We start from the raw sequence: 9,864 nt of genomic DNA, 5'->3' as shown, positions 1-9,864 counted from the left end.
GGTGGGTTGGGGTTTACCCATAATAATTGGGTTGGGTTGGATTTGGGTTATAAGGAATTAGTTAAATGGGTTTTAAATGGGTAAATGAGTTTTATATACCCAACCCAATTATGCCCACCCCAAACCCACCCAAACCCGCCCATTTGCCACCCCTACTGATATATGACAAAATGGGATTTAGAAGTCCAAAATCCATTTGTTGTGGGCTTTTGACAACCAATTGACAACAGGCCCTAGCTTCCTAGGCCTATGTGGGCTAAACGTAGTTTCATTATTGCAATTAAGGTTTCGTTTGGGAAAGGTTAATGGGCTGCTCGTTAAGGATGAGTTACTGTAGGGTTTAATTAATAAAAAATTAGTATGAATTAATTATGGAACTAAAAATAGTACTAAAGTGATAAATAGAATTCCAAAAGTTAACTTATCTAGCTCTACACCCTATAAAGTTAGTCAAAATTTTGACATAAAACAATTTTTAGCAGGCATCTTACGATGCTCATTAACACTATAAAAAGGAATATTCAGGAAATTTTTAGATCTGTGAGATGCAAAAAAAGAGAAAAAAAATCCACCAAAGAAAACAATTATTTACGTGGTTCAGCAATTTGCCTATGTCTATGGAGTTGCAGGGATTTTACTATTTTCAGAGAAAAATACAAGATGTGGCAGTATAATTTTCTCTCTCAAAAATAACATAAAATCATAATATTCAAAACAACAGTTTTTCTATCTTGTGCACAGAGTTCACAATGAGCTACAATAAGCCAAGCCTTTGCTTCATAAACTAAAACTTAGAAATCTTCTATTAAAAACCATAATAATATTATTTCAGATCGGATTATAATCCGGATCAAACACAACTAGGCTCTAAAAAACCCAACACACTACCCTGTGATTATCTAAGTCTAGGACCCAAGACCTCCTAGGCCTATGTGGGCTAAACGTAGTTTCATTATTGCAATTTAATACTTAGGTTTCGATGCAATGTGATTATTTATGTCAAAGGGCTAGAAAGTCATGTATGTAGATGCATGTATTTAAAATTTAGGTAGAAATATTATTTTTGTCTTTGAAATTTGCATAAACTTTATTTTTGCCATAAATTTTGATAAAGGGTTTTTCTCCCCTAAACTATTGAAGAAAATTTTTATTTTTTTTCATACTTACTTTAAAAATATATTTATATTTCATGTTGTGCATGTGTCAAATAGTTTCATATCACTTGTTCAATTCATATGTGTTCTATTTTTGTTTTTCTATTTTTATATGTAGTGGTCCAAGTCAAATGTGTCAAATTCTCTAATATTGAAAGGACAAAGTTTAGTTACAAAATTAGTTGCAGCCTAAGGCTACAACGTTACTCAATAAAATAAAAATTATTACATATTTTAAAAATCTAATTGTTGAATTGCATGTTCTTTACACTCTTAATACATATATAAAATTTTATGTCAATTAAATATTATTTACTATATGATCTATAAGTCTATAAGCGCTTATATTTTATGCATAATTTTAAACTACAAAAACTTGTAATTTAAACAATTTATTGATGATATAGCTAATGATTTTCAATTTTCTAGAAATTTTGCTAGCATTCAATGTATAAGAAGATGATATAATCTAATGATAAATTTGTCAAAATTCACTTCTAATAAAAAGATATTGAGTAAAATTATAGCTTAACTCTATAACTAATTTTGTAGCTAAACTTTGTCCATACTGAAAATGGTATTACCACCTAGTTAGACATGCTCGATTAAAGTTAACATTTTCAATAGTTTAACGACAAAAAAAAAAAAAAAAAAAAAAAAAGAAAATTTTATAGTATTGGGATTTAATATATATATATATATATATCTCAAGCAAATGTTAAAGAGGGGAGCAATATTTGCCCCATAATTCTGCTGGTATTATAACTTCTCATGACATTTAACTCTGGGTCTTCCTGGATTTGCATAAATAATTGATCACAAGGGTGTTGAGTGGTATGCAACTTTTGAACTATCTATTGGGAAACCTTGACCTCCTTGGGCTAGAATCCTGTTTGTGCTTGGTTATCCTAGACTAAGGCTTAAAGACTCATCTCACGGGTCAGTCTCTTATGGCCTTTGAATGTTGTTCTCATTTTATGAGCTGAGGTCAATCATAAACAATCAAGAAACAAGCATAAATTTCAAGTAAGGATCAAAGGTAAAAGAGATTGGAGGATTTACTAGATGCATTAAACAGTAATATAAAGGAAAGGGAGGAGAGGCTGCGCAAAAAGGACTTGAAAGATTGGGAATTTCAAAAGATGAAACAAAAGAAGAAGAAAAGCCTTGCCAAACCCAATTTATATTAGGTGATTCTTGGCATCCACTCAAATTGGGACCTGAAAAAGACTCCCTTTCGCATTGTTTTCAACTGGAATCAGAGTCCACGTTTATTGCACCCATCACATGTCCCAAAAAAGTAACCATAAAAGAATTGAAAACAGTCAAATTCTCGTGGCCAATTCAGACGGGCAAGCCAAACTTAAAGAATGAGGGCAACAAGTAGACATGCTTCACGCGAGACCTAGGTCAAATAAAAGGGCATTTATATCTAGTTTTCTATAATTTTTATATTTTTAGTCGAACTTAAAAATCGTTTGTTAATAAAGTATTTTAAGAAAATTTTGATACTATTTTTTATGAAAATTAAAAAAAATGTATTAAAGAAATTAATTACTTTTTTTTTCTTTTTCTATAAAAAGATTCTTAAATAGTTTATTAATAAATAGTCCTAGAAAATTCGTTAACAAAATATTAAAATCCATAATTTGTCAAAAAAAAAAAAAAACCTCAACAATCAGACTTTGGACCACCAAATCAAAACGATGTCTTGAACATAGACATCGCAGTCAACCACTCAACCAATAACTGATCAATGAGAGAGAGAGAGAGAGAGAGAGAGAGATTCCATTTTTTTTTAATCTAGAGGGGGAAAGATAGAGATAAGTGAAACAATTGTTTCACTGAATATGTGTATTTAGACAATACTGTATAATTTTGTAAATGTTAGAACAATTATAGGGAGTTTTTTGGTAAATTTCAACTATAGTACTCTATCCTAGAGAAAAAGTGAATGCTTTGAGAATAGAGGCTAATCAAGAAGCAAAAGACCAAATTCGAGGTCATGCTTCTCTTCCCGTGTTACTTTCGTCTTTATTTCTAGTGCTTTTCCATTGGTGTCAAAAACCATATGATGAGCATTGAGTAGAGTTGGATAGCATGAGATATGTAGGTATTCTCCATGTCAATGTGATGGCTTTTGATTCCACAGCATCGACAACCACTCAAAAAACGAAAAGAAAAAAGACAAAAAATGTATAATTAAAAAGAAAGAAAAGAAAAGAGAAAGAGAGAAAGAAACAAAGGAAGCAGAGCTCCATCAATGGTTCATTGTAATGTAATTGAGTATCAAATCTTTTTTCTGCTACATATTTCACTAAATTCGCTTAACTTATTCATTTTTCAATTTTGTTACTCCACTATTGCTTCCACTGTTTAGTGTTTAGGTCATTCACGGGGTATGGCTCAGTTCTGGTCAATGCCTGCTCAATGGCTTATTTGATGCCGCTAAGACTCCAAGTGAAAAAAATGCCCCTAAATTTTAACCAATAGTATTAATTAAGTTGAAATATTAACAAATAAATAAAATAATATTTTCTTATCAAATGAAAAACAAATAAAAAAGAGAAAGAAATACTATGTTCACAATATTTTTCACACCAATTTTACAAAAAAAAAAAAATTCTAAATAGTAGATTGTTATGGGCCATTATTGACAGCAAAATAATTTTAATAGTAGGTTCAAATAGAAAACAAGAAGTAACTCAACACCTAAGATTTGTTATAAAAAATATTGTGAATATAGCACTTCTTAAAGAAAAAAGAAAAGAAAGAATGCAATCCACACAAAAATTCACAACATTTTTCACAATAGTTGAGTTAACAAGCTTTTATTAGTTTTCAACTAGATCACCACTAACATTATTTTTTACTCACTACTATCAATATGTCATATCAACAAATGTAAAAAGTTTTATCAAATTTTTTTATGTTTATAAACTTTTAAAAAAAAATTATATGGTTCATGTTAATTAATAGTAATTTTACATATGAAACAAAATAATCAATTTTTGTCTTAAGCCCTCAAATGCATCAAGTAGCCTAGACGTGGCAAAACAGGTGGGTCAGGTCGGGTTCAAGTCGAGTCAATCGGGTCGCAGGACAGGTTGAGTTGACCCGTATTTTTCAAACAAGTTTTTTTTTTTTTTTTTGAAATAGATGCAATTTGTCAATTGTTTATGAGTTCCTTAACTGTGATTAGATTCTCACTGGTGATACTGTTATCACTTACCAATTAATACTAAACACTTGATACCCAAATTTGGTGCAACTCTTGTTCCAACTTTCTAGAAGCTAATCTTGATATAATTTTCGATTTGTTTAAAGTAGGAAGAGAAAATGAAGGTGTCAAGTAGAGAATAACAAACTATAATAGAATACATAATGATAACTCCTCGAAGATCAGTGGGTTGAAACTCTTCAGACTTTAACAATCTCGAGAATTGAATCCTGAAAAACCAAACTCAATCAAAGTAAGACCGGTGGAGACCGGCCTAAGACCCTCCGATGATGAAGTTAGAAGGCTGGAACAGAGAGGGAATATGTCTAAGTGTTTTTTTCCTTCTCCAAAATGAAAGAGTCCGAATCCCTTACCTCTACGTAGAATCGGGTTTATATAGCACATGGAACGGTTATTTTCTCTGATAACCGTTCCTATTGTCGAGGAGTTCATCAAAATCGGAGGTAACTTCCATAACTTCCGTAGAAGTTGCTTCATCTGAACCGATGTCTCAGTACGAGTAATGGAGGTCTTGACTTATTGGTGAAGTCATGAATGCTTGGCTCGTCCATCCATATCCAGGGGTGGACGTGCCTTAGCATGGCCATGCCTATTTTTTTCCTTCTCCAAAATGAAAGAGTCCGAATCCCTTACCTCTACGTAGAATCGGGTTTATATAGCACATGGAACGGTTATTTTCTCTGATAACCGTTCCTATTGTCGAGGAGTTCATCAAAATCGGAGGTAACTTCCATAACTTCCGTAGAAGTTGCTTCATCTGAACCGATGTCTCAGTACGAGTAATGGAGGTCTTGACTTATTGGTGAAGTCATGAATGCTTGGCTCGTCCATCCATATCCAGGGGTGGACGTGCCTTAGCATGGCCATGCCTTCCTTGTCCGTCCTTTGGGATGGACGAGACCTTGTTCGTCCGTCCTTAAGGACGGACGAGGCAACTTGGCTGGGCCATCCTTCTGTTTCCTGTAGACGAGCCATATGAACAATCTTTCAGTGGTGGTGTTTTATGTCATCATCACATAACATATTAAGTAAAAAAGAATAAGTAAATATTTTATAAAAATTACACCCCAATCTCAATCTCAATCTACTCAATGTTGTCAAAACGTGGTAAAATAGTCAGGTCGGATCGGGTTGAGTTCGGACTGTATCAATCAAGTTACGGGTCAAAATATGTCATTTTTAAATAGGTCAATCGGGTCGGGTCAGAAAATTCTGACCCATTTAATTATGTCTAAAGCCGCCTCTGGTTTTAATGCTTTGAAATTGACACGAATTAGACACGCGACACCTATCAAACAGCTCTCCGTATCAGCACTGGAGGCAATTGGTCCCCGAAAATAACGAGAGGTGGGCCTTTTTAGTGTCCTAATGGGTCGCCCACTGGTTGGATCAAAATGCCCTTCATTATCACCAAATAATCAAGGTATATAATCTCAAAAAATCAATGGGTATTTACAATGATGCAAATTAATATAGAAGTGGCTGCCACTTCTAAAGTTATATAGGCAGCGCCAGTGGGACTCCTTTTTAACTCAGCGAAATGGAAATTATGCACAAAGCCTCGTCAAGTCTTTCTTGCAAAATTTCATTCTTTCCATCACCCGACAACATCGACTCTCCTCGAACTCTCGCCACTCCGTTTCGACATTCCTCAGCTTCCTCGAACTCTCAACAACTACAACTACAATTGAATCGCTCGAAAAATCACCGACCAGCTCTCTCCCCACTTCGCTGTACTGGTAATTTTTCTAAGTCATGTTTGATCTGATCCTTAATTTTAGCTTGGATCACTCACTTCACTCGTTGTTGTATCTACATGCGAGATATTCATGTTGGCTTGGCTTCTTTTATGGTATTACTTAAGGTGTCATTGTTTGTTTAGATGTAGTTGTATGTGAAAATAATTTTAGCCCTTTTCTTTTTCATTTGTTTATATTTTATATTCCATTTTGCTCAACTATCAATTTCCTGGCTAGCACATTATATTAGAATCTGGTCACTCATTTTCAAGTAACATTCTCAGTCATTCACCCTCTGTGTGTTATGAATCTCGAGCCTTTAGAAGTATGCTGGATTTTTGAAATTATTGGGATAAGATGCCTGGTTTACTATTTCTTTCACATCTTGGTTTTCTAGATTATTGATTCCTTTTATTTTAGTTATGATCAAGTTGAACCTATCTTATATCCTTCTTGTCTACCAGGTGCTCCCTTGGCACAACTTTAAAGAGAAAAAAGTTGGAATTTTTTAGATTTTCTCTTGTTTTAATTTCACTCCAAAATGTCATCTGTTATAGTATAATTTATTACGTAAAATAAAGCAACTATGTTTCTGACATTGTTATTTTGTGAATTTTTTATTTCCTAGGCTAATATAGTGCACTATAATGAAGAAACATTGAAGAATATGCATAATTCGACTGATGCCATGAGTCAGAGAGTCTCAGTTATCAAATAACTTCGCAAGGGATGGTTCCAGAAATGAGATGCAAAAGTCTAGTGAGCAACTCTGTCTAAATGCTGGAGCCAGGGATTTAGAGATGCCCCTCCCACCTCTGGCTCTTGCTCCTCTACAACATGGAATTAGGTAAGTTGGGATCAATGTTGTGGATGAATAGGGATCCAACACCTCTCTCATCAACTGCATAAAATAATTGTGACTCAAAGTAGCGTGTGTGTGTTTTTAAGACATAGTTAGAATAATGATTTAATGATTTAATTCACAATTTTCCTAATAGTTTAAGCTTTTGGGACAAATTGTAATTCATTAGGTATCTTACTTTTTCTTCTTTTGGCACATCTAGGGATTACCTTAATAAAAGCCACACACCTGGTTGTTTTTATACTTTAAATCTGATTTCATTCATTAGTCTTAAATTTGAAATATTCCTTTTGCTTATGTTCTTTCTTTATGTCAGGAAGACCATGCAATGTTTCTGATGTGTGTGACAGATCTGGTTGAGGCTGTGAGACCTCTTGCCCATAAGCAGCACGCATGATAAACTAAGTGAAGTCTCAGATCCTTGCAAGTTGCTGTGGAAGAACCTGCTTTGCGGCAGGCTCTTAGTAATTTGATTGAGGGTGCAATGTTGCGTACAAATGTTGGGGGGAAGGTTGAAATAGTGTCAACTGGAGCTCCAGCAGGTGGTACTCTTGTAGTTATTGATGATGATGGGCCTGATATGCACTATATGGTAAAAATATTGAATTCTCCACCCTACTGACTTGTTTCAAGCAATGAAAATAGACATTGTGAAGCCTGTTCTTTGTGTTATACATAATAACATACATTCGTATGCCTAGAAAAATCTATACATACATGTCTATACTTCTAAAAAAAAATTATACGTATCACCGCATTATTGGACAAATCTTGGTTGGAAATGTTATACATTGACATGGTGGCGGCAAAAACCTCCTGCCTTCATAAGAAACTTCAGTAGGAAAAAAAAATCCTCCTGTCTTTAACAAAGAATACAGCATAACTGTACATCTTTATTAAAAGAATATTCTTAAACAAGGTATTCTAAATTCTAAACCAATTAAGCATATGAGCCAATTCATTCTGGGTATTGTCATGTAAGTTTATGGCATGATTTTTTTTTTTTTTTTTTTTTTTTGTGGGGGGGGGGGGGGGGGGGGTGGCGGGCTTTTATTAGAGTACATAAGGTTTAAGATAGAAGCCTACATGGGTATGGCTTGAATGGAAGCCTTGGCAGTGTATACCTCAGGATCTTGTGCATGAGTCCTGGACTTAACTGATTTGTGGCTATCAGGCTATAAAAGGTATCTTGGGTTCCTCATCATTAAAAAAGGTTGCTTTAAGATAGAAACTTGGCATAACACGCATACATTAGGATGGTTCAGTAGGCTGAGCACAATGATGGCTGCCTTTTAAGATTTATGTTTTTGGCCTCCTTACTTTTGAGATATTATCCACACACTTGCCAATGAATAGGTTCATACACTCCCACTTCTCCATCCAATTAATAATTTGCTAGATTCGTCCCTGTATATGTTTATATTGAATTTTAGGTCAAGAGTCTCTTGGCTCAGTGGCATCTCGGGCAATGTCTCCTCAATTTACTGTACCAAAATTTAAAAGAGAGGAGGAAAAAAAGAATTCTGAGTTCTATTACCAATTTAGAGTGTAACACTTTAAAACTGAAAATGGTGGTTGGTTTTTAGTCATTACTATTAACATAAATGGAATTAGTTATGGTCCATCTAATATAACATTCAAATACATGCAATGGTTGTCAATGAACAAGCTGTTCATGAACAGCTTGCGCTTGGCTTGAGAATAGCTTGTTCATGTTTGTTTGTTTATAAAAAAACCAAGTTTAAGCCTTAGTTTTAGGCTTGTTTGATAAACGAGCTGAACCAAGGAAAAAGAAAGGTCATGAACAGATTGGTTGACATTAGGGCTCCATACAAACAAGCCATGCTTAAGCTTATTTATGGGCTTGCTAAGAAGCTTGATATAGGCCTGAATAAATAAACCCATAATATATTTTATATTGATATAGGCTTGAATAATAACCCATAATTTATTATTATTATTATATTATATATGGGGTCTACTTGGACTACTCAATGTCATCTATCATATTCATCCCTTTGAAAATTAAATAACCCTCAGTGACAATTTTTCCATCTAATCTGATTTTTGCCCATATTGTTGATTAGATATGTTTTATTGTTGGATTGGCTTGCAGACACAGATGCATTCCTCACGCCATTTGGAGCAGATCTCTTTTCAGAAGACATGGTTGGAGATAACATGACATGGAACTTTGTTGCTGGGTTAGCTGTTGCTCGTGAAATACTTGAGAGTTTATGGCTGTGTAGTCCGTGTTATCTCTCCCCGGACCACAGATGCTGCCCTTGGAGCAGGTGGAACTCGTGTAGAACTCTGGTTTCAATCTTTAACGGATTATCTGACTTATGGCCACTCAAGAGGTGTAGCAGGATTGGAACTGTCCATGGGAAGAGATCTTTCATGGAACAGAAGGAATTAATCCCGTCTTAAGTTGATGGGAATTAGGTGGTACAAGAATTCAGAATTCTTGCCCTCATTGGTGCATATAATTTATGTGCTTTGAGGGGATGCTGTATAGTTTCTAAGTTGATTAGGTTGTCCTCTTACACATTGAAAAAGTTGTAAATAGCTAAAAGGTTTTAAGGTTTAGGGAAACCTCATAATTCATAAAATGATGTTAGATATTTTATTCAGTTGTATGTGGAAGGTATTTAAGAAAGGACAGAATCGCAGATACTCAAGCTTGTAATACCTCTCTAGTCGTTCCATATCAAAGGTATAATTGAATTCGTTTTCATTATGACAATGACATTAGAATTGCAGTGTTAGAATTTGAAGTCTGGCTTTAAATGTATTTAGGTAAATTTTGAATTGGCTTATTTAATAAAGTTAACGAGATCATAAATTCGAAATTTGCTGGACATTTTT

General features: G+C 34.2%; 1 pseudogene; it reads left to right on the top strand.

Moving 5' to 3' along the window:
* The first annotated feature begins 5,935 nt into the window (after nt 1-5,935).
* LOC136067814 (chloroplast sensor kinase, chloroplastic-like) lies at nt 5,936-9,415 on the top strand (annotated as a pseudogene).
* Nucleotides 9,416-9,864: the final 449 nt, after the last annotated feature.

Source organism: Quercus suber, unplaced genomic scaffold, assembly GCF_002906115.3.
Source record: "Quercus suber isolate HL8 unplaced genomic scaffold, Cork oak 2.0 scaffold_86, whole genome shotgun sequence".
Lineage (NCBI taxonomy): Eukaryota > Viridiplantae > Streptophyta > Magnoliopsida > Fagales > Fagaceae > Quercus > Quercus suber.
The sequence above is the reverse complement of the archived record's forward strand: the minus strand, read 5'-3'. Positions and strand labels throughout refer to the sequence as shown.